The sequence below is a fragment of the Lates calcarifer genome, linkage group LG6 (genome assembly GCF_001640805.2).
Source record: "Lates calcarifer isolate ASB-BC8 linkage group LG6, TLL_Latcal_v3, whole genome shotgun sequence".
In the NCBI taxonomy this organism is placed as follows: Eukaryota; Metazoa; Chordata; class Actinopteri; family Centropomidae; genus Lates; species Lates calcarifer.
Genome location: NC_066838.1, coordinates 15,555,118 through 15,577,274, shown reverse-complemented (window position 1 = coordinate 15,577,274; position 22,157 = coordinate 15,555,118). Strand labels below are relative to the sequence as shown.

At 40.2% G+C, this 22,157-nt stretch overlaps 1 long non-coding RNA gene across 1 annotated transcript in view; it reads right to left on the bottom strand.

Moving 5' to 3' along the window:
- LOC108877941 (uncharacterized) overlaps positions 1 to 21,730 on the bottom strand; it is a 32,471-nt gene extending 10,741 nt beyond the window's left edge. Inside the window, exons 1-3 of the long non-coding RNA XR_001960175.2 lie at positions 21,657 to 21,730; positions 21,475 to 21,572; positions 9,837 to 9,926 (exon numbers count right to left, since the gene is read on the bottom strand). This is a non-coding gene — a long non-coding RNA (uncharacterized LOC108877941). The remainder of the gene's footprint in view (positions 1 to 9,836; positions 9,927 to 21,474; positions 21,573 to 21,656) is intronic.
- Between the last annotated feature and the right edge of the window lie 427 nt (positions 21,731 to 22,157).

The following is a 22,157-nucleotide window of genomic DNA, read 5'->3' as shown; positions in this document are numbered from 1 at the left end:
GAGCAACGGGCTCTGATGGGCATCTGTTGCAAGATCCCCAAGGCACGATACCATACATATGCTGATGTTTGCAAATACTAAGCTAACACAACAACTGCTCGAATGAGAGGAGGAAAGCATCTCTGCCTCAGAATATGCAGCAGAAGTGGGAAATCAGGTTATGCTATGCGGAGGCATGGAACATCTCTCCCCCTGCTTCAAATCACTGTGTCACCCTCCCACATAAAAAGAGCTGCATAAGGTATTCATGCGCGCCAGTAACCTAGATTTTTAAATGTTTTATTTTGGCCGCTTGTCTCCTGTTGCTGTAAGGGGCCTACGGAGGCTCATCGAGGCCTCCTCTCACTGCCTTTGATGTCTGGACTTGTTTATGCGTGCATGCATACAGTACGTGTGTGAATGGCAATGAGCATGCAGATTTTTATTTCTCTGAGTGGCCTGTAATGATGATATCTGTGGAGTGATGCTTACAATGCATCAAAGTAGGGCATTGCCACAGACCTGCTGCCTGGCATCACAAGCCTTTGTAAGATGTGCGTGCGTGTGTGTGTGTAGGTGTATGCGTATGAGCACACTGGCACTGGATATGGATAGGTAACCAAAACAGAGCCAATCTACACCGTGCCTCCATAGTGTATTGCATTACAAGCAAATTGACACTGGTAAGGATCAAAAGCTACGCAGCTAAAGGAATAAGTCATTACTGTCTCAGTTACTGACAGGATGACCAGCCAGAAGTTTACCAGACACTGCCTTGGCACTGGTGTCATCTGAATCCTTGTCTGCCAGGCAAGGTCTGAGAAGAGCAGGTGATCAAGTGTTCAACAGACTTTGTCATTTAAGTAAGGCAATGTGTAACCACTGCCTGTCAACATGTGCACACATACACACACATAGCACAAAAATACATCTATGCAGCTAGACAAATCAAAAGAAATACTATATATGTGTAAATTATGTAATATATTCTTGCAATCACAGACTCAGCATAAAATAAAATTAATGGTGGTGGAGACAAAGGCAAGGAAGGTTAAGGAAGAGAAAACGGCATTTTGACAGTACAAAGGACTTCTTAAATGTCTGTCTCCCTCGCTATCTTGTTCCGGGCCCTGTCTCGTTTGATGTCTCATTCATTGGCTGCTTTTATTCACATTCAAATCGAACATCAGTAGCATCCCAGTATAATACGCTGCTTGTTTACTGCTTGCAACGGAGAGCAAAATCTGGGACTGGGCTGCAATCTAAGAGAATCAGACAGGAACGGAGGAATGTACAATAATACCAGTCTGTGATTATCTAAAGCTGAATGCTGCTGTCAATAATCTGGAGGTAATCACAGTGGTTTCATGTGTTTCTTTTCACAGTTCATGTGAAGTGCTACAGAGAGACAAAGTAGAGTGTACATTTTCAAACTTTGGTTTTGTTGTAAATTTGACTGTGTTGACATAAAACTGGACATTTGTGCTAAACTACACGACTGGAAGCACAAAACCCAGAAATTATAAGGAGCTTCTCTGAAAAAAGTAATAATTCTCTTTCTAAATGGTAGTATTCAAATTATGCATTAATTAGTCATGCATGGTCAATGAAAGCAGCCAAGCTAAGCACTTCAACAATCATTGATAAGGTCATCTTTATCAGTCCGAGTACAATCTTTTGGAATCATGGAACAGCAGGTCAAGATGGTGGATATCTTGGCGGATCACCCATCACTTCTGCTGGGTTAAGACTGATATACAAGTATGTCCACTGTCTTTTTGGACCCCTGGAGCACATCCTCAGCTGCTGCTCAAAGACCCTGGTGGTACAGTCTGGTCCAAAAAAAGATAGGTAGCAGATGCCGCCCAGAGATATAGTTTAAAGTCCAAAACAGTAAGTCAGGCAGTCTGATGGAGAGAGTACGTGAGAAGAGGAGGGCTGGGCACAAGAAGCTGGCAGGTGAGTAGCTAGATACAGTGGTGGTGTGTCTGCACATTAAGGGAGGTTGCCAAAGCTTCATTGGGTAAACTCTCCATAGGGCTCTTAAGCTCCTTGTTATCACATGTGTACACTGCAGGACAAATGCCATTAAGAACATCACAAAGGCCGCAAGGAGCCTTAAGAAGGCTTTGGATCAAGAGGGTGGGTCCATAGAAAACAAATGCAAAACAAAATGCTGGATTGCTGAAAGACTGAAAAGTCCCACAATCACAGATGATGTGCATTGACAGAGCTGTGAACCCACCTGATAAGTCACATGCCAATAACACAAGCAAAAAGTTACTGGTGGTCGTGTCTGGTCTCCATGCCACCTTGTAACACTGGTGGCATATTAATGGGTGCCTTCACCCACTGCTTTGTTTCAAATGTTTCAAAAGAACAAGGTGGCAACCATTCTCTGATTCCTCAGGAAGTGGAGACAAGTTTTTGAGCATGGCTCTGCCAAAATCAATGGAAATGTATTTTGGCACTTAAGTTATGAGCTCGGGCAGCAGGAAGTGTCTGCTATTAACACTGAAACTGTGGTGTGGTCTGTTTCTGTGTGTGTGTGTGTGTGTGTGTGTGTGAGGAAGAAACAAGAGAACCGCTGAAAGTGTGAGCTATAACAAGTGGGAAAGCTAGAAGACGCTGAATGTGAAAATCAAGTCTGACAAGCCCGTCTGCCCCACACACCAACACCTGCTGATGGGGCAGACACTATCCATGATGTACAAGAGTTGTGTTTTGAACTGTGTTAGCATTTAGCTTGCACTGACTGGCCAACAATAGGTTTGTTGTAACTTCATTGAAGGCACAATTTTGCTTTTAAATAATTTGCTTACCAAACTGAAAGAGTACACTTGTGCATGGGATTTAAAATGTGGGGTTTGTAGCACAACAAAACAAACAACCAATCAGGCAGAATTGGCCTGCAAAAATCCATCCAAAAATATCGACCTGCTTATGTCAAAATAACTTGCTAACCAACTGTCCTTTCAACACTCATCCACATTTCTACTTATTTCTTCTTTCCTTGTTGGTTACTGTCTTTTTCCTGCCTTGCCTTCTGCTCTTCTTACCTTTCATTTTCCTTTCCTTATCATCACAGTTTCCCTTAACTACTTTCCTCTTTTCACCTTTCCTTATAGTTCTCAATTTGCCAAAATGACCTGTTAAGTTGGAGGAATCGCACTGCATGTCAGATATACATGGTGCTACCTCTGGCAAATCCACTGCGTCAACAGGAAGAATCACCTTGCGCACTACAAATATTGTTCTGCCTCTGACAAAACAATTTGCAAATAACTATAGAATCGCCTTTCTTGGAAAAATCATCACACAGCTCCTGGCAAAACAACCTGCCAATCAGACAGATTTGCCCTGCATGCTAGAAATATCGACCTGCCTTTTGTCAAAACTGACCTGCCTACTTGCTCTCCTTCCTTCATTCTCTCTCTGTCTCCCACTTCCTTTGTTCTTTCTTCTTTTATTTCCCTCCCTCACACATTTTTCCTAGCTTTCCTTCTCCCGTTCTGTCTTCTCTTCTTTTCAACCCTTCTTATCTTCCTTTGCCTTTCCAATTTTCCCTAATCCTTCCTTGACATCTTCATTTATTCAGTCCTTGTTACCGCTTGTCCTTCCTTTCTTCCTCCTCCTCTCCACTGCTTGTTTACCTCCTCCGCCTTTTCCCTCTCCTCTTGTCCTTTCCATCTTTTAGACTTTCTGTCCTTGAGGCTTTCCAGGGGATTGTATCTCTTTTCTTTTCTTTCTCTTGTTCTGCTTGTCGACTTAAACCCCCCTTAAATGCCAAATTACCCACAGAGGAACATGTTGATCACATTTTGTGACTGATGACTCACTGGTGAAACAGAAAACATCGCCCCCTACAGTGCCGAGTCAGTGCCCAAGTGCTGACCCAGCACGAGTCAAAAAAATATTCCCCAATCCCTACATGGAAAAAATACTCAATAAAAACATTTTTTTAAAAACAAATACAAACCTCAGCACAGCGTTACAAATTGTTACATCATATTCCTGAAAAGGCCTTTTAAGAGAAGTAGCCTGCAGAGCATTTCATGTTTGAAAGAGCAACAGTATAACAGAACACAGCCTGACAAGTGTTACTGCCTTAATTCTACAGTTTGCCTGGTTCCTCCTACACAATATTCATGTCCCAGTTAAAACTAAATTGTTTGTCGACGCTTCACTTCAGCACAAGATGGATAACTGGCAAACAGTTTACCAGTTTACCACATCATATAGCTATTTCCAAACTCTACGAGTCAGAGGACATTGCCTTGCTGAAAATATTTCATATAAATAAAAACTAAAAGACAATGTAAAAGATTAGTAAATGGACAAATTAACAAATCAGCTATTTTTAAAATTAAAAACATGTAACAACCTGCATGCATCTAAGTAACCACATATTCTAATATTTCTTTATCAAAGGTTGATTTAGCCGCTTGATCTGTTGCACCAACAAGCTGTGTCTTGTTATCAGTAACATCATGACAGTAATGTTAGCTAATGTAACTGTGTTTTTTATGAGGGAACGGTGAAAGGTTTATGCACTAAATTTGGCTACAGTCCAACTGAAAATTAGAAGAGAAGGAGAACAGCTTGGACAAACCACAAAAACATGCAGGCCAGTGCACTGACATTTATTTTAAAACAAAGAAAAGAAAAAGGTGAGCTAATGCAACATTATGTTATTTTCCAACTGCTATTTTTCATGGCGCTATCAGAAGGAATGAGTGTGGGATTAATGTTGACTGTCAACTGACTAAATCTTCCTCTAGATGCTTGCTTAAGCAATATTACTGTGTTAATGTTATCCATCATTTTAGTGAACAGAAGTATCACAGGTGAGGCAATCCAGCTTCTGAATACTCACGCTGCTCTGCAGTGGAGAGCACACAGCTGCAGTAATGCCAGGTGAGCATTATGACAGTGAGTGAGTGGTTCTGTTCAAGCAGCTGGAGTTTAGGAATGACAACTGGGTTCATGGAGGAGAGGCAGTGTGTTGCATTACTGGACAGTGACACAAACCCTTACAGTCTAGTCTGCACAAGTAAACACCATCACCAACATCCTCTCCACTAAAGATGAGAGTGACACCTGTAACCAGAGGTGCTATGTACAACAAAGACAACAGCAAAATGTTGTTGACTAAAGCTAAAAAAAAAACAAAAAACAAAAAAAAACAACTGTCTGGTAACAACAGTAATATACCTTTCTGTCAAGAGACTGAGACTAAAGCTAAATCAAAATCAAATGCCAAAAGCAAAACCAGCCATTACACAACGGACTGTTGTGGTAATTTCCCAAAAGAAATTATGGGACAGTGAGGGCTCCAAATTTGGGTAAACTGAAAACACTCTCCCCTCATAGATCTGGAGGGTGGAGGTGAGGATCATCAGGAGGAATTCTGCTCACAGGTGGCTGTGACACTACAGACAGTCAGACAATCGTTATTTTTGAGTTACAGTGAGTGTCTTTTCTATAAAACATTCCCACAGTGCAGACTGTGGATCACTGACACTGTAAGAAGCCATTGGGTTTAATAAAGCCTCTTTTCCTGAGATTAAACTTTTTCTTTTATGAGTGATGGTCTGGTCTCTCCCCGCTCTTGGAGCAAGGTTACGACACAGACTACAAACTCATTCTTGACATCCACCCTATTTATGTTGTTCCACTTTTTTAGAATAAGAAATTACTTTATTCATCCAGATTTTTTGTTGCTGGCAGAGGTACGATGTGCGTCTGTGCAATTCACAGAATATTCAACAAACATTTCCTTGTATTTTTCTCTGCAGTTTGAACAGAGAACCAAATACATTTTCCATGCATCCGCACCTAGGAGCTAAAAGGTTTAAGAAGAGCTTAGAGACTTTTGACCTTGGATATTTTGTAAACCTCTTTCCTCTTGACAGTGATTAATTTCAGGTAGAAATACCAGGTCACAGGGACAATAAAGATGTGTGATCACTGAACATTAAAACACAGGTACAACCCATTCAGCCTACATGCGACAACATCTGATGGTGGCTAGACAAAATCTGTCAGAGGAAAAAAGATGTAAATACTACATTCTATCATCAACACAATGCAGTACATTATAAACAAGAGATATTAATCATTGTCAGGCACAATAAAGAATGTGTTGGCCAACTGCTTCTGGCACGTAATTATCCAATAGACCATGTTTATGTTGGCGCCCTCTGACTTTATTCTCAAGAGCATGAAGGTTAATGACACACTGCTTTGTTTACTCTCTTGCATGTTGTAGAATAAAGTTCTGCCTCTAGTTACTTCTGCCATATTCTTTTATGTCGCTGGCAAGTTGGTATAAGCCTTTCAGAGATGCCCCATAATGTCAGGAGGTCATAAAATACAATATATGGGCACTCTGCTCATTCCTGTTGTGCTTGTGTGTGTGTGTGTGCATACATGCATCTAACCTTTGTCTGTGCATGTGTGTGTTGCTAGATTAAGAGGAGAAAGATAATTAAATATGATATAAAGGGCACAAGAGGAGCCCCATTCCAAAATGAGAAAGCCACCATTTGAAAAATGTGACACCCTCTCTGACACAATGATTGCTGGCATGAAAGTAAAACTCATTACAGAATATTAATGAAGATATTAGCCATCAAAATAGAATCATTTCTGATGAGGCTATCAATCATCTGGATTCTTTAAATATTGAGTAATATATTTCAGGTACGTTCAAAGAGGATGTAAGGTTGTGGAATAATCCAGATTGTTTCATGACAAGATATCGTCTTTGTAGACCTGTGATCAATAATCTGGTTAAAGAATTAAAAAAAAACAAAAAAAAACCTCTAATTAAATACCAAGCTCTGCTATGTATGGATTTGATAGATTACAACTGATTGCAATCCTTTGATAGGCTGGTGACGGCACCACCCACGCCACTATCCGGAACATCTCTGTTACGCATTAAGGTCATCTGAGGGACAAATGCCTCTATACTTAGATTAGGAAGATACACAAACACACGGACATTCGTTCACTTTAAATCAGTTTATCTTCAGTCGAGTGACATTGTGTATGTGTGTGCACGCGTACATGTATGGAGAACAGATATGTTACACCACTGTAATCCAACAATCCTACCTCATCTCTCTCTGACTGGCGCTGGATATCGAGGCCAATTGGCATTCACTACATCGCAGGCTAAAGCTAGGGTGATCTCCCTCCACAGATACATAACCCAACCTCATTTGTCTGTGGATTTACAGATAATAGAAAAGAGTAAGTGTATGATCTTACATATTTGTTGTGTCTCACATTTTTTTATTTGCTTGGTGATGTCTTCTACTGGTGTCACCGGGTATTTAAATAAATCAGTTTTAACTTTAACTATAGTTGTATATTAAGCTCCTCAGATATATTGCATGAATTGTAGTAATGGCTGCATTACCTGTATATTCAAATAAAATTAGTTTGAGTTTAAAGGAGCTTGTTTTTATTGTGTTTCTAAGATGAAACAGTAAAAACACTGTAGTGATTACAGGACATTCAAGTGCATTGTGTGGAGTGTAATGCAGTGGGGGCTGTTTTAACGGGAAGAATGCGGCTTTCTCAGGCAGTAAAATGACTGTTCTTCCCATCACTCTAATGAGGATGGATAGCATTCTGTTAAGCTTAGTAACCTTTTTTTTTTCACAAACACAAACAGTGGCTTTGTGAATCACAATCGCACAGCTCTGAATGGGAAACAGCAGAAATAAATCACATGCATCACTGAGGGATGGTAAGTAGATGTATTGTCATCATTTGAATGCGACGAGAAAGAATAGCTTTGATGTTGAGGAATCTGTATGGTTCAAAGTTAGTTTTATTTATGTTAGTGCCACATGGATAATGGTTTACCTGTACATTCTGGGTGAGGTAATTTTTGCAGGAAATAAGGATTATGGAAAATGTTTATGAAAATAGCTTTCATTGATGGGATACTTAGCTAGCTCCATCTTTTATAACACTTGAATAAACAACAATTCATATACTTACAGAAAGGATATAGAACTTATGATACAAACAGCTAGAAATCTAGATGTCTATTTAGGTTGTTTATTTTTAATGGTTGTTTCTGACTCTTACATCCAATATACACTGGATAACAGAGCAGTTGATGCTAGGAAAGTATACAGTATGAGAGCTTATTGATAGCAACAGCATGGCAGGCCATTTACTGGCAGGTCAGCTGTTCTTCTAAAGGCTGACAACAATTGGGAGAAACTGCCAAGCAACATTAAATGAAGAGACCATCACAGCATGGGATGATGTGCCCATAACAAATAGACATGATGGGGCCCCTGATCTCTCATGTTTATCCTTATTTTCTATTTGATGATGCCAACCTGCTCAACTATCACAAAGCAATCACAAAATGTCTCATGGAGCAAGATGCTGCAATCAAATGGCAAGTTATGGAAAAGAAGCTTTGTCAAGAAACTTTGTTTGCTATTACAAGCAGCATCTCCACTCTCTACAATCTGTAGGGGACCAAAGAAGGAGCTAGCTAATTTTAACACATTTTGGCCGGCCTATGTCAACTACAGCGACAAAGCAGCACTTTAGAAAAACCAAATGGGCTGACTTTTCTATTGTTAGGTATTGAGAGGATCAGAGATTGAGATGTAGATATAGATATAGAAGACTTTGCTGAGGATTTTGTACAAGCCAAGCTTATTGGATGCTGTTTTAAAAAGTGAGTGAGGGCTTATTCAGGCAATTTGGGGTCTCTGATTGGCTGTTGTGCTAACCTGTTAGAGTTTATTCTATGATAAGATGTGGACAAAGGCTATCAGGCAAAACAGCAGGAAATTATAAGTACAAAATACAATATGTTTCAAAACCCTTTGCTGTGTGATTTGAGCTAATGCCAGCATACTAACATGCTCTCATGGACAATGCTAACATGCTTATGTTTAGCACGTTTTCTCTTATCTTAGCATGTTAACATACTAACATTCGCTAATTGGCACAAAGTACAGCTGATGGGAATTTCATTACTTTTGCAGTATTTTGTTATCATATTGGACAAATTAGAATTTTGACCTCACAATGAACTATCAGGGTATCAGTCAGTCCACAGTCAGTATAACAGCTTAAAAAAACAGTGGACTAAATTAGTGAATGACAGACCGATAATGGACAGCCACACCAGACAAGTATGACTAAAAAAGTAGTACAGAGTGTGTGTGTGTGCATGTGTGTGTTGTCTCAGGATGAAGAGAGTCTCATTCAAAAAACTTTCTCTGGGACCCTTCATAACTAGCAACCACCAATGCACTCCTACACACCCACCTCAAGCAAAAAGGACAGGCTTGTGACCTCTGTGTTATGGTGCAGCCAGAGCCTTAACGTTCTAAATCGGCAGTGTGTGTGTCAGCTGCCGTGCTGAAAATAGCCTATTTCACAGGGGATGAGAGGCTAATCTCACTGTAATGACTATTCTTTGGCATGGCATCACACATATAAAAAACTCATATACTACACTTGTGTATGTGTGTGTGTGTTCGTGTGGTTGTGATTTACTATATTTGTGTGTCTGCGAGCGTGCAGCAAGTCAAAAGCTTCTGATCAATCAAATGCCTCCATTCACTCTCTTTTTTTTTCCTCCGTCATAGTTCTGGCCATTTCCCTTTATTTTGCTTTTACCTTCTAAAATAGACCATTAGAAACCTTGTCAGACACACAGCTCCAATTTACCATCTTTCTCTCCCTTTCTGTCTCTCTTATCTCTGCTCTAACTGATGAATGAAAAACAATATTGATCAAAGCTGACATCCAAAACTATAAAAAACCAGCAGGAACGGGGCATCTATTCACATTTAACCACTTACTGAGTAACAGGTGGCATCCAGGTGGTGTGCCGCTGGCTTGTTGTGTTGGCAGCAGTCATCCATTTGGAGGTCATGGCAATGGCCTTTGCCCTAAACAAATAATGGTAAAAAATCAACAGTTAACGGCAAAATGAACCTGGTGAAAGGTGACATCAAGCTGGTTAGATGTCTGTTTCCTGGAACCTGTTGTACGTCTACGTATGCTCTCAAGGAACATGTAAAAAGTGTGCAGTATAATGCAGAGTGGGTCCATGCACTTATGTGTGTGGTTGGGTATGAATTAAACTCAATACAATTTCAGGCGTATGAAAATGAATTCCTGTGACACCGCAGTCCCGGTTTTACAGCTTCAGCTGGCCATGGTGTCAGTCTCAAACAGCATTATGTCTCAACATACACATGACCTCAGAGAAATGTGAATTTTTAATAGGAATAAAATTGGCCTGTCGTGTCTGCCTACTACTGCTCTGTATAATTCATGAATGTAGCAATAATGTTCTTACTTTCTCCGGCAGCATTTCATACTGCACAGCTCTAGGACATGTGTCCCAACTTGGTCTGTTGATTTTTTCATCAATACAAACCCCTAGTTGTCTCTCTATTTTCTCTAACAGGAGAAGAAAAAAAAAAAAAAAACGCTTGACACAAGATTTCATATTTGTTATTCTTAGAGCCTCTGACAGCCTGCTCAATAATTTTGAGCATAAACAAATCTCGTCTGTAACAAGAAAGGTCCAAACTCTAATCTTAGAGAGAGCAGCCCCACTCACTGTCTTTCTCATCGGTCATTGTCACAACACACACACAAATCAATGGTTTGATTGGTTTCTCTAGGGAATTCACAGCTTATTCAAATATGTTGACGCACAGTCGTGTACGCAAACATGCACACATACACACATAAGGCAGATACACAAGTATGTGTGTTCTCAGTTCTGAATCACAGCTTCACACTCTCATCAGTATGCAATACAAGCCATCTCCACTTAAGAAATGGGTTGGTAATTGATGACGTTATCAGTTCCCCAGCAGATGATGACGAATGCCATTACCAAAAGCACGCATTCGGTTGGAACATGGCAAGTCAGTTATTATTTTCCTCTCTATTTGGAGACGCAAGTTATTTTCTGTCAGAGACACCATGCCCTAAGAGATCTGGAAGGAAAACAGCTATTAGGAGCTCACCATGCAATCCAAGGCTTTCACATCCACCCAGTTTTTTTTTCCTGAAAAGCAACTGCAAACACCCAGATTATTCAAAGCAGCAAGAGATTTTTTTAAAGCTTTTGAAGACACCCCACCCTCAATCAGCCCCCAACTTCCCCTAAAGCACAATCGATGCTTACCAACAAGGTTGCCTAGCACCAGTTGCTTAGTAACCGCCAGCCCATTGCTTTCTACTACAGAACGTCTCACTAATTCTATGTCAGAGCTAAATTTAGAAACGCCTTTGATTTATCCCCCTCACTGGATTGACAGAAGTTGGCTGCACAGAAGGAGTCTTTCTCAAACGGTAGCCTGCTTGATTTTCACCCTCTGCGCTGTCTTCCTCATGTTGAAATCAAAAGCTGCCAGTTATTATAAACAGGTATGCTCTCATTAAGTCAGCACTGAGATGTCAAAATAATTCATTCCCATCATCTGTAGGTTGGTGCTACTGATTACAACCAATCAGCTGATTGACACATAAAGAATGATAGCTGCCATTAGGCAGTTACAGTTTTCTGTAGTTTATATACTGTAAACACAACATTATCTTAGTTTAATGAAGATGATCAGAGCACACTATAGGCCTCAAATCATAACACTTAATGTACGTTGCTGTCAAGTCCTCCAGGCAAGTGATGATGACCTATGATTTGTCATTTTAAAGAGTCTGTTGTCAACATGATGGTAATATTTCTAGTCAGATATTGCACAGTATCTGCAAATGTATATCCCTTTGAGTCATCAACAATGTGAATAAAACATATCAAATACACAAGGTTGGCTTGGTTTGGAATAAATTGGCTTTTTCTCCAGCATTTCTTAGGCACACTCTCACATACACACAAAGCAGTCCTCCTAATCACTCCATCCGATACCAACTATTCGCCAATTGTCTTTTCAGGCCTTTGCCAAAACAGTAGACTGACAAGGTAGAGCTGCTGACACATCCTACTCACTCCTCTAAATTCGGAGAGACAGAGAGGGAAAGTAAAGAGGGAGGCAGAGAGACTGAGGTAGAAAAACAAGGGGGGTATGCCAAGAAATGAAATGGCTGATGAAATTGAGCAGAACTGAAAATGCAGAAGCAATGGCTCATCACATCATTGTGTATGATTTTTCCTCATGTTAATGAACTTAGAGTGAAAGGTGATGTCTGTTTATGTCTGTTTGCATAAACTACATCTTGGTTTCTGTATGTGTGTGTGTGTTTGTGTGCATTCCTGTATATGTGTTATCTTATGAAGACACAGAAGCCTTCACAACTTTGCTCTCTAGACATCCATCAGTGTATTAATCGTTTAAATGGGAGGCAGGCCCAGAGATACAGCCCAACAATCTGCATTACAACACACAGCAGTCACACTGATTCTTTCTTTAACTGTCTCTCACATACGCATGCTCACAACAGGAAAAAAGAGCAACACAATATAGAAATTCCTTCTTATGCATATACAGAGTAACTATAGAACTTATTGGGGTGAGTCCATTACACTTTGGGATATTCAGAAGCATTGACTCTCTCTTTAACTGTCTTTCTTTCTTTCTCCTATACAATATGCACCATAACTTGCCTAAAAATGTAAAAGCCCTGCATATTCACTCTCTTTATCTGGGACTTAAAAGACATGCTTTAAACAGTGTAATGAATAAATGCGAAGCATGTCATTTTCAATGCTTTAAGCTCAGTGTGCAGCCTCACTCTCTTATTGTTTGCAGGGATATGAATTGCTACACAAATAGATAAAACTGGAGAGGTCCTTTCATATTGCCGAGAATGCTTGCAGCCTGTTTTATTTGGCCCTTTAGAAAGATTTGCAGAGGCAAAATCCCCTGCTATGCCAAGCTAATATGGTCAACCATGCCGAGTGGCCGGCTATAAGCCTCGGAATTTAACGCAGGAACGCATTCAGGCTCACTTATTGCCTAAACCACATTAAGAAGTTTTTTTTTTCCACAAGAGCACTCTCAACTTTTATACCATTTCACCATCATTAGGTTTGTGCACCACAATCAACATTTTCCTTTCAGAGAGCTAAGTGTGGAGACCTTTTGCTAAATGTTACAATTATCTCCAGCCACACGTACTGAATGATAATGTTGCTGATTTGATTACAACACAGCTGTCATTTTCACCAGAGACAGAACTGGGGACACTACACATTGGCAAACAAGGCGGAATCAAGCTAAATTGAGTCACAGGCATCTACAGTTAACAAATATTACATTAGCAGAAGGTTATAGAAGCATGTTTTATTAGAAGAGACAGGCCATCAGAATCTCAATCAGGACTGTGTGATCGTGTTGCTGCAGCGCTGATGAAGCAGCTAACAGGTTTGGTCTGTCTGAGCTCTTCAGGTGCCATGACAGTTTTATCTGCTGTTTCTTTTCTGTGTAAGGGGAAATGAATGGCCTGACTAGGACAACACATGCCATGTTCTCATTAGTTAGATAAAGCATGGTGTTTGATTTACTGACAGAGAAGGTGGCTGGCTTGACAATGTCATGACACGATAACTCAGGCTGATGTCATTGCAAACAACCCTGAAACGTGACTTAGCCAGAAAATAAATCTGTTTTTTATGGTTGTGTTTGAGTCGTAATAGGTAATGAACATGTTTTTGTATTCCTGATGTCTCCTGTTTTTTCCCCCTTTATTCTAGATGTGTTCAGTACAGCTATGAACAAATCTTAAACAATGAATATTCAAAGATCTGTCTATCGCTGTCACTCACTGAATCACTAGCTACTTCCCTCCCCAGTGAGTGAGAGCACAGTTGTTAGCACAGAGGTGACATACAAGGTCTTTCTTCCTGGTTAAAACCTTAATTAAAAGACTGTGAAAGTCACAGAAACAAACATGATGTAATAACTGTTTCACAAATAGGCAGCTGTTAAGCTATTAATCTCAGAGCCATGGTAGCAGCTTCTGTGATGCTGTACTTTGGCACAGTGGCGCTTCAAGCTAAACGCTGTCACCATGCTAACATGCTCAACATGACAATGTTAACATCCCAGTGTTTTGCATAAAATAAATAATGTTTACCATGCTCAACAACTTAGTTTAGTGTGTTAGCATGCTAACATTTTCTAATCAGCACAAGTACACCAGAGGATGATGGGAATGTAATTAGTTTTGCAGGTATTTGCTGCAATCTGGCGATCTATCCAGTAGTTGTGGTGATTTTTCACTCACTTTGCCAAAAATGTCAAACTCATGGCGGTGCTAGAGGAAAACTCAGGGGTTCACCAAAGTCATCAGGGTATATTGTGTGGGAACCATCAGTGTCTGTACAAAATTTCATGGCAATCCATCTGATAGTTGCTAAGATATTTCAGTAAGGGCCATTGCGGTGGACAGACCAACGCTGGCATCTTCTGAGCCACACTGCTACATGATTAACAACAGACAGCAACAGACTGTTTCTTAACATTCAGTGTAGGTTAAAATTAACCAATTACACAGTCATTTAGCAGAACAAAACCTTTCAAATCAGCAACCTGATTCCTTAAAATTCCACCTCTACCTTCCTCTTCTCTCCAACCTCTCTGTATAACTTCCCCCTAATGAGCAGAGAGGACAGGAACAGGAGGACAGATGTCATGTCAGACTCCTTCTGTGTCGTCCAGCACCCACCAAACCATGACATGTCACTCTGCTGTGTGTTGCCGTGGCACCAGCCCTCCTGCTGTCAATGTGCGCATGCCATGGTGCTTTGACATACACTGTGACATGACAGAATGATTGTGGTGTATGAAAGAATCTATCCATCTATCTTGTTCAACCTCTGCTCAACTATTCTACTATTCTGTCTTGTTTGAACAAGATGGATTTATGGGGACGAGGCAATACACTGGATTGTATTACTTGACCTCTAAAGGTGGCTTGTCCCATTACTGATGTCTATCAGTCGTCACATGGCAATTGGCCCTTTTCACAGCAGATACTAGGTAAGTAAAGCAAAGGTATAGGAAGAAAAGTGATGTCTACATTTCATTCAAGTGAGTCATTTCCAGGGACCTTATGGCTTACTTACTGAGACACTTGCTGAAACAGAGTCATTGTTAATAATATTAGCTACACCTGTGCTTTTCCTGATACGACAAGTCGAAGCATCTGCTGTGAAAATGTCTTTGTGCACCTCTGGTTCACTCTTTCTCTTCCACTCTGATAGGGATGCAGATATTCAAGGACTAGAGGACATTTAGGTGACTAAGCTAAATGTAACTGAGCTGAATTCAATTGATTCCAACTGAACTTAACTGAATTAACAAATTAAATCAAATTGAACTCCCCTGAAATTAAGCGAAGGCCCCCACTGAACTGAGCCTTGCCGACTACATTTGAACCAAACCAGCATCTAAGATAGCGGCACCTTATCCGTTGTGATCTTCCTGCTCTGCTCTTCTGCTCTGTTTCAATAATGAGACCTTGAGCGGGCCAGTTGGGCTGTCTGTGGGCAATACAGATCAGTCCACATGTCTACACTTGGATGATTGCTTTTCTTTAAATCGGTCTGAATGACTTTACGTCCTCTATCATCCTGCTGTGATTTCCCATGAGCTATTCCTTTCCCCTCAAAGGTTCTGTGTGTTTGTGTGTGCTCAAGCCTGTATGAATGCATAGGTATATTGTATGGTGTTTCTTAGCACTATAGGGTTTTCCCTGGAAATCTGCTGAAAAGGCTGTCAAGGGTACTATGAAAACACTAAGCTCTACCACTGCTATCCAGTTGTTTTATCAAATCATCATCGTCATCAGCCACCTTTGCTAGACTTTACAATCATAATATTTTGCTGCTCTACTGTATGGTTACCTTAGCTACTACAGCTGTGTTGGGTCACCCAACCAATTCAATTCAAAACATAAGATTTGAGAAAAATGAATATTTATTTTATTTTTAGCTATAATCCATTCATCCATTAACTTTGCTGCTTATCCTGAGGGTCACAGGGGGTGCTGGAGCCAATCCCAGCTGGCACTGGGCGAGAGGCGGGGTATACCCCGTGCAAGTCTGTCACTGGACGGCCACATAGATACAAACATTCACGCTCACATTCACACTTATTTATGAGTAAATCTCTTTACATTTAATGAAAATGTAATATTGGTTGGTCATTTGAAAACAAATTTTAGTAGTATTTCTTTGTCAATTCTTTTTATGCCTTTATGGTCTGTGGAAACTGGTCTTTGGGGGAAAAGTATTTAAGATTTTAAGCAATCTAAAAGAATAGTCAAACATTTTATTTAATGGGTTCTACTTTACCCATTGTATTCAGAAACACATGCTTTTTTTAAAAAAAAAAAAAAAAACACGTCTTACAGATTCCTAGTTTTCATTTTTTATCACCTAAAACCACTTGAAGCACACAGACTAGGTCCACATATCATTTAACTTGATTTACAACCTAACCTGTAGGCCATACATCATTCAGAAGTTACAGAGCAAGAGTTATAGACTATGTTACACCTGTCATGTGGCTGTTTTACAACAACAGCCATATGACAGGGAGGGTAAAAAGAGCTGGGAGGTGGAAAGGCCTCGGTGGCGGAGCAGTGGGTTGAGAGCACCTTACAAAAGCTCGGCTCTCCACGTGACACTTTATAGCATGACCTTCGATCACAGCATGACTGTGTCTTTTGTGCTGTACATTTTCGAACACCAGCTAAAAGCTTTTCCAGGCTCCTTTGAGGAAATAGATTTGGTCATGGAGAGATGAGAGTGACACAGAATAGCAATCTATACTTCGAGATCTACAATCTTTCCCTCATTCTCCCCTCTCATAGTTTTGCTCATGGTGGCAAAAATGGTGCAAAAAACACATCCCTGTGCAGTAGATGGACGCACTTGTAGAAAGTTCTTTTCATTCCCTCGATGGACAGCTATCTTATACTGAAGGATAGATTTTTATCTCCTAAAAACATACACAGATCTTCCTCTCTTCGTTCCACTTTTTTTCATATCATCCCTTGTCCTCTCATTTCCCGTAGTTTCCTCTCCTCTCTCTCTTGCTTACCTAAACTTTCCTGTCACATTACCATTTTTAAATCTAGTTATGAATTTGAGAGTAAAAAAAAATTTCACCATCCAACACGTGGTCCCGTTTACATATGAAGTGTTACTGTTGGTAAAAATCAGGAAGGAGATAATTGCAATAACATAGCTGTGGGTCATTCGCTGATTATATCTGCATATCATTTATTCTAGTCACGGGGAGCAAAGACTCTCCCCAGGGCTGCGAGAGACTGATGTCTTTATAGAGAAGACAGCTTTTATCCTTTGTTCTTCTTTATTGACAACCAAGATGGACCTGTCTGTTGCAACACTGTATATTGAGATTAAACTTAGCAAAACCTCTCACCAGCCTCCTGCAGAGACTTAGGAGTCACACACATTGAAGTGCACCGAGTGACACGCCCATGAGTATGTGCGCGCTTTTGTGTGTTTGTATGAGTAATAGAGAGGTTTTCTTGGCAGGAGGCACAGTAATTAGTAATCATCTCACCGTATGTTACATGCAGGGCTGTGTGTGCCTGCAGTGACAGCTCTAGAGTGATGCAATAGAAATGAGCAGAGAGAAACAGGAGAGGAACGCGGCTGGACTGCATAAATAGCTGCCAAGAAAACATATTTTCTTGAATAGGCACATTAAAAAACAAAACAAAACAGCTCACACATGAGAACAAGTAAAACATTTAAAAACATTTGTTTGGAAAAAATAAAATCAGAGAAAAATACATTTGTTCTGTGATTTATAAAATTACAAAGATCCTTCCCTTCCTCTCATGGGTGTTACTCCTTCATTGAATATCTTCTCTTTGCTTTTGAAACACTCTGTGAAAGGAGTTAAAGCAAAATAATGGCTTTTTTTCTGTGGGTATGCTGAGCGAAAACTCATGAGAGTCTATTTAAGCTTGCTCACTGTAATATTAAATATAATTTACTTTTGTCTGATTCCGCCACACTAAAATATATGATAGAATCTGAACAATGACAATAAAACCAATGCGCCCAAATCTTTGCGGGAATGACAACAAGAAGGAAACCAGCTGACTGACTGATTTACTGTCAAAATGAGAGACACAGAAAGTTGCAAATGTCAGAATGAGACACCATAGCAGAGACTTATTTCCAACAGAAAATCATACTTTTCTCCTCAGATAACAGCTGACAGAAATATGTGACAGCTCTATTAGAAAGACTTTCCAAAATCCAAAAGTTATTTCACACTTTCTCAATGAAAGGAGCTCCTACTTTAAGGTAAGTCAACAGCTTTTACAGCAAAGAGTAAACTCTGCGGAAGGGCACTTAAAATTTACAAAGGAACTGCTCTGTGAAACCCACAATACTGTCGCTCTGGCAGAGACGTTCATCAGTCTGGGATTGTGCTCGTGAACAAATTTCTCCCCTCACTCATGTAGACATAACACACACAGACGCTTGTGCACACAGACACATGCACACAGAGAGATGGAGATATGGGTGGCTGCACACACATCCGCCAATACACAGTTTAGACTGAGACACTTAAGTCAAGAAATCGATCATTTAAAGCAAATGAGTCAGATGTGGCAGCGGCTCTGCTTTGCTCTCTGAGCCATCAAATCATCAAATCTGAGCACCAACGAGGATTCTGCTGCAACAATTAATCCCTTGAAAATTTAAATGACAAAAAAATATGTTGATCTTCATGAAGAGTTTGAAGTGATAGAGGGAGTCGGCAACAAACAGTGCTGGCGTGAGTGTAGGGCTCAGGAATAAAAAGATTCCCACAATAGCGATGATAAACTGATCAGTTATGCATTTGGTTCAACCCTAAACTGCATAATCAGCACAATAGGCTATAGCAGCAAGGTTATGCAGATGGCACCTGTATGGCTGAAACAAGGGGAAAAAAATACATACACACATGCACTGTGAAACACAAGAAGACACAGAAGACAAGAAACACAAGGAAACACAACACCAGTAATTTGAAAATGGTGCAGATTTCTAAAGCTGGGCAAAGAGAGATTAAGTGATATCCATTACATGATACACAGGCAACCTGTTGCAGACAAAGACGGGAAACCTCCACCTTTTTTTGGAAAGGTACCAACTCACCAAGTGTAAGCCAAAGCACTAGCATCCAACTTTGCAAACAAGTCTCTTGTAGCAACATTAGTTCAAACCCCAGAAGCAGCGGCAATCCTGTCTGCATCTTCAGTCATATTTTTCTGAGATATATATTTTTCATTATAGGCACATAAAGTAAATACTGTTTGTGCAATATGTGCAATAGTATGTGCAGTATACCCCTTAACACCACTTGAACTTCAACTTAAAAGGTCCCCCTCTGACCCTTACATTCAGTGTTATTTACCAAAACACACTGTGTGTATCCTTGAGGTCTAACAAACACGATAAATGCCTTTATCCTCATTAATGATATTAAATGTATTTATCATTAATTATCAATGTCGATCATTGGATTAACAAATACTGTGATAATATGTTTGGTCTTATCACCTGACCACAGCCTACATCAGCATATCAGCAGAGTTAAAAAATGTCAGGTTGTAATAGCTGCACTAAGTACCCGTATGAATATGACTGTTAATAGTGGCACAGCAGTGAATGCTTGCAGGAAACCGCTGATGCCAATTAATGTCACATTACTTCCCATTTTATTTAATCCATACAAAAAACAAAGGATAAAATCTTCAGGTTGTGGTATTAGGGCTTGTTGTGTGCCGAACTGCTAGAGCTTCTTCTGTTTCTTTTGGAGAGAATCATGCTAAATGTTCCCTCTGTTTCCAGTCTTTATGATAAGCTAAGCTAAACTAAGCTAAGCTAAGACATTGTTGACTGTTGCCTTATACATAGCAGACAGATATGTGATCAGTATCAATCTTCTCATCTTGACAAGTGAATAAGTGCATTTCCCAAACTGTGGAATGACTGCATTAGACCTCATAACATAAATCTGTTTGCTATGAATAAGCTGCTTATTTTGTTCCTATGACTTGGCCAGTTGTTTGCTTTTTTATACTGTCATTTTATGTGTGCTCATCTTGTGTTGCAACCTTCAATTATTTATGTGTGTGTTCTCTCACACCTTGGGGTGTTCTAACAGGCCACAGAGCAGTGTCAGAGAGGCATAAATAAGTCAGCAACATGGCCTTATATCTGACACATATACACACACATCAGCAATTGCCATAGTGTAGTGTGCTGTGTTCAGCAGCAAGGAACAATTGCAAAGGAAAATAAAAGCACACTGCTACACACACGCACAAACAAGACTCAGCTAACATTCCTGTATCAAGGACTACCTGTCCAAACAGAAAAAATACAGCAGTACAGGGTAAACACACAAACACACAGTCACCTGTGTGTATCAGGCAGATACTGGCCTTGTATTAAGAATGAGATGGTGGCCCATTGATGTCATCTACTAGAAATAATGGATATGAAGCACACTGTTAAAATGTTATGTAACAATCTGCACATTTTTACTGTAACTCCAACCATTACAAATGTGTCAGTGCAACAATTCAAAATGCACATTGATCAAATCTTAATGTACTCGCACCACTGTTTACATGGGTGGTTGTGTGCCGCACATGTGTTCCTACAATGTGGCAATGGTGATGATGGATGGTGGGTCAGCATGGGAGGCTGCGTGATCCATGAGCAGAGTGAGTCCGCCACCACACTGACAGGCTAGGCTGGAGTATGATTAATCCCCACTTCCTCTGGGCATTTGTCATAAAGCTTTGATGTGTACATATTTCCCATAATGCACTTTTTCCCCCCATGCTGACAATAAGAATTTGCTGAGAATGGAGTACAAAATGGCTCAACAGGCATATTTCTCAGGGATGATAATTTCTGTTTATTACAACTTGGGCTGTAGTTTTAGTTATGACAACAGTGTACTCACAAAAGTAATTGCTGAGACCTGGGAGCCCGCAAAAATTGTTGCAACTTAGCAAGTTAGTCGGAGCAACACATAAGAAGAGATGAACATCAGACGGGTTGCAAACAAGCCGTCAGTTTAGCCAGATTATTTGAGCCAGAGGTTTTCAAAGTGAGAGACGTGCCTCCACACAGGGGAGACAGGTGGCAAGGATACTGATACAGAGACACTGGAGTTAGATATGACACATAACTCACTGCAGCAGTTAAGGTAGTCTAAAACTTGCTGGATTGCCACAGTTTGCAACAAAATTTGTATTTCCTCTCAAGAGTCATAACTCAAATCTTTACATATGCTCTACATAGCTTTAGAGTGGCTTATACTTTCCAAGGGTATCATTATTTTAGAGCTGTCAATTGATTAAAATGTTTAACTTCATACATCACAATAATAGGCTGTAATTAATTAGTCTGTGGCGATCCATTTCGCGATTGCATTAGTTAGCTTAGTTGTTGTTTTGTTTACAGACCTGCCCTGGCTGAACTCTCCTGGGTCTCGGTGTTAGCATCTTTGCTAACATCAGCGAGGACGTGCTCTTCTCGAAGACGGGACTTCAGACTCGTTGCGCTTCGGCGGAAAGACAGTTCATCACTACACAGTGTACACACAACACCAAACGTCCACGTAGAAGCTTTTTAAAACGGAAATTACCGTTGAGCACACCTGTGGGTGTTTACTCATCACGGCAACTGCGTTAACCTCGGCTTTCACCTTAAACCACGAGCGGTAAACACGCGCGCTGGAACTATGGGAGGAAGTTGTGTTCAAACCGTAGGTTCAAACGTAGTAATATGGTTAATTTGCGTTTAATTAAAAAAAAAAAACGCGGTTAATCGCGAGCGTTAATGTTGACAGCCCTACACTATCTATGTTCATAAATCCACTCAGAAACCACAGAAACAAGACTCTCATTGACTACACAACTTACTTGAGACTCGTCACATTGAGAGATTTCCTGAGTATGACAGTAATCTGGGGATTGTTGTCTGTGTATGCATGAGCTTGTTGCAAACAGGAACTGTCAGTACCCAATTCAGCATATTTGTGATGGTGCAATTTGTTAAAAATATAAACAAGTGTAGGCTTAAAAAAAAAAAAAACAGGCCTCAAATATGGAGCCCTGATCTAACCCCCTTATTTTGGATTCAAGGT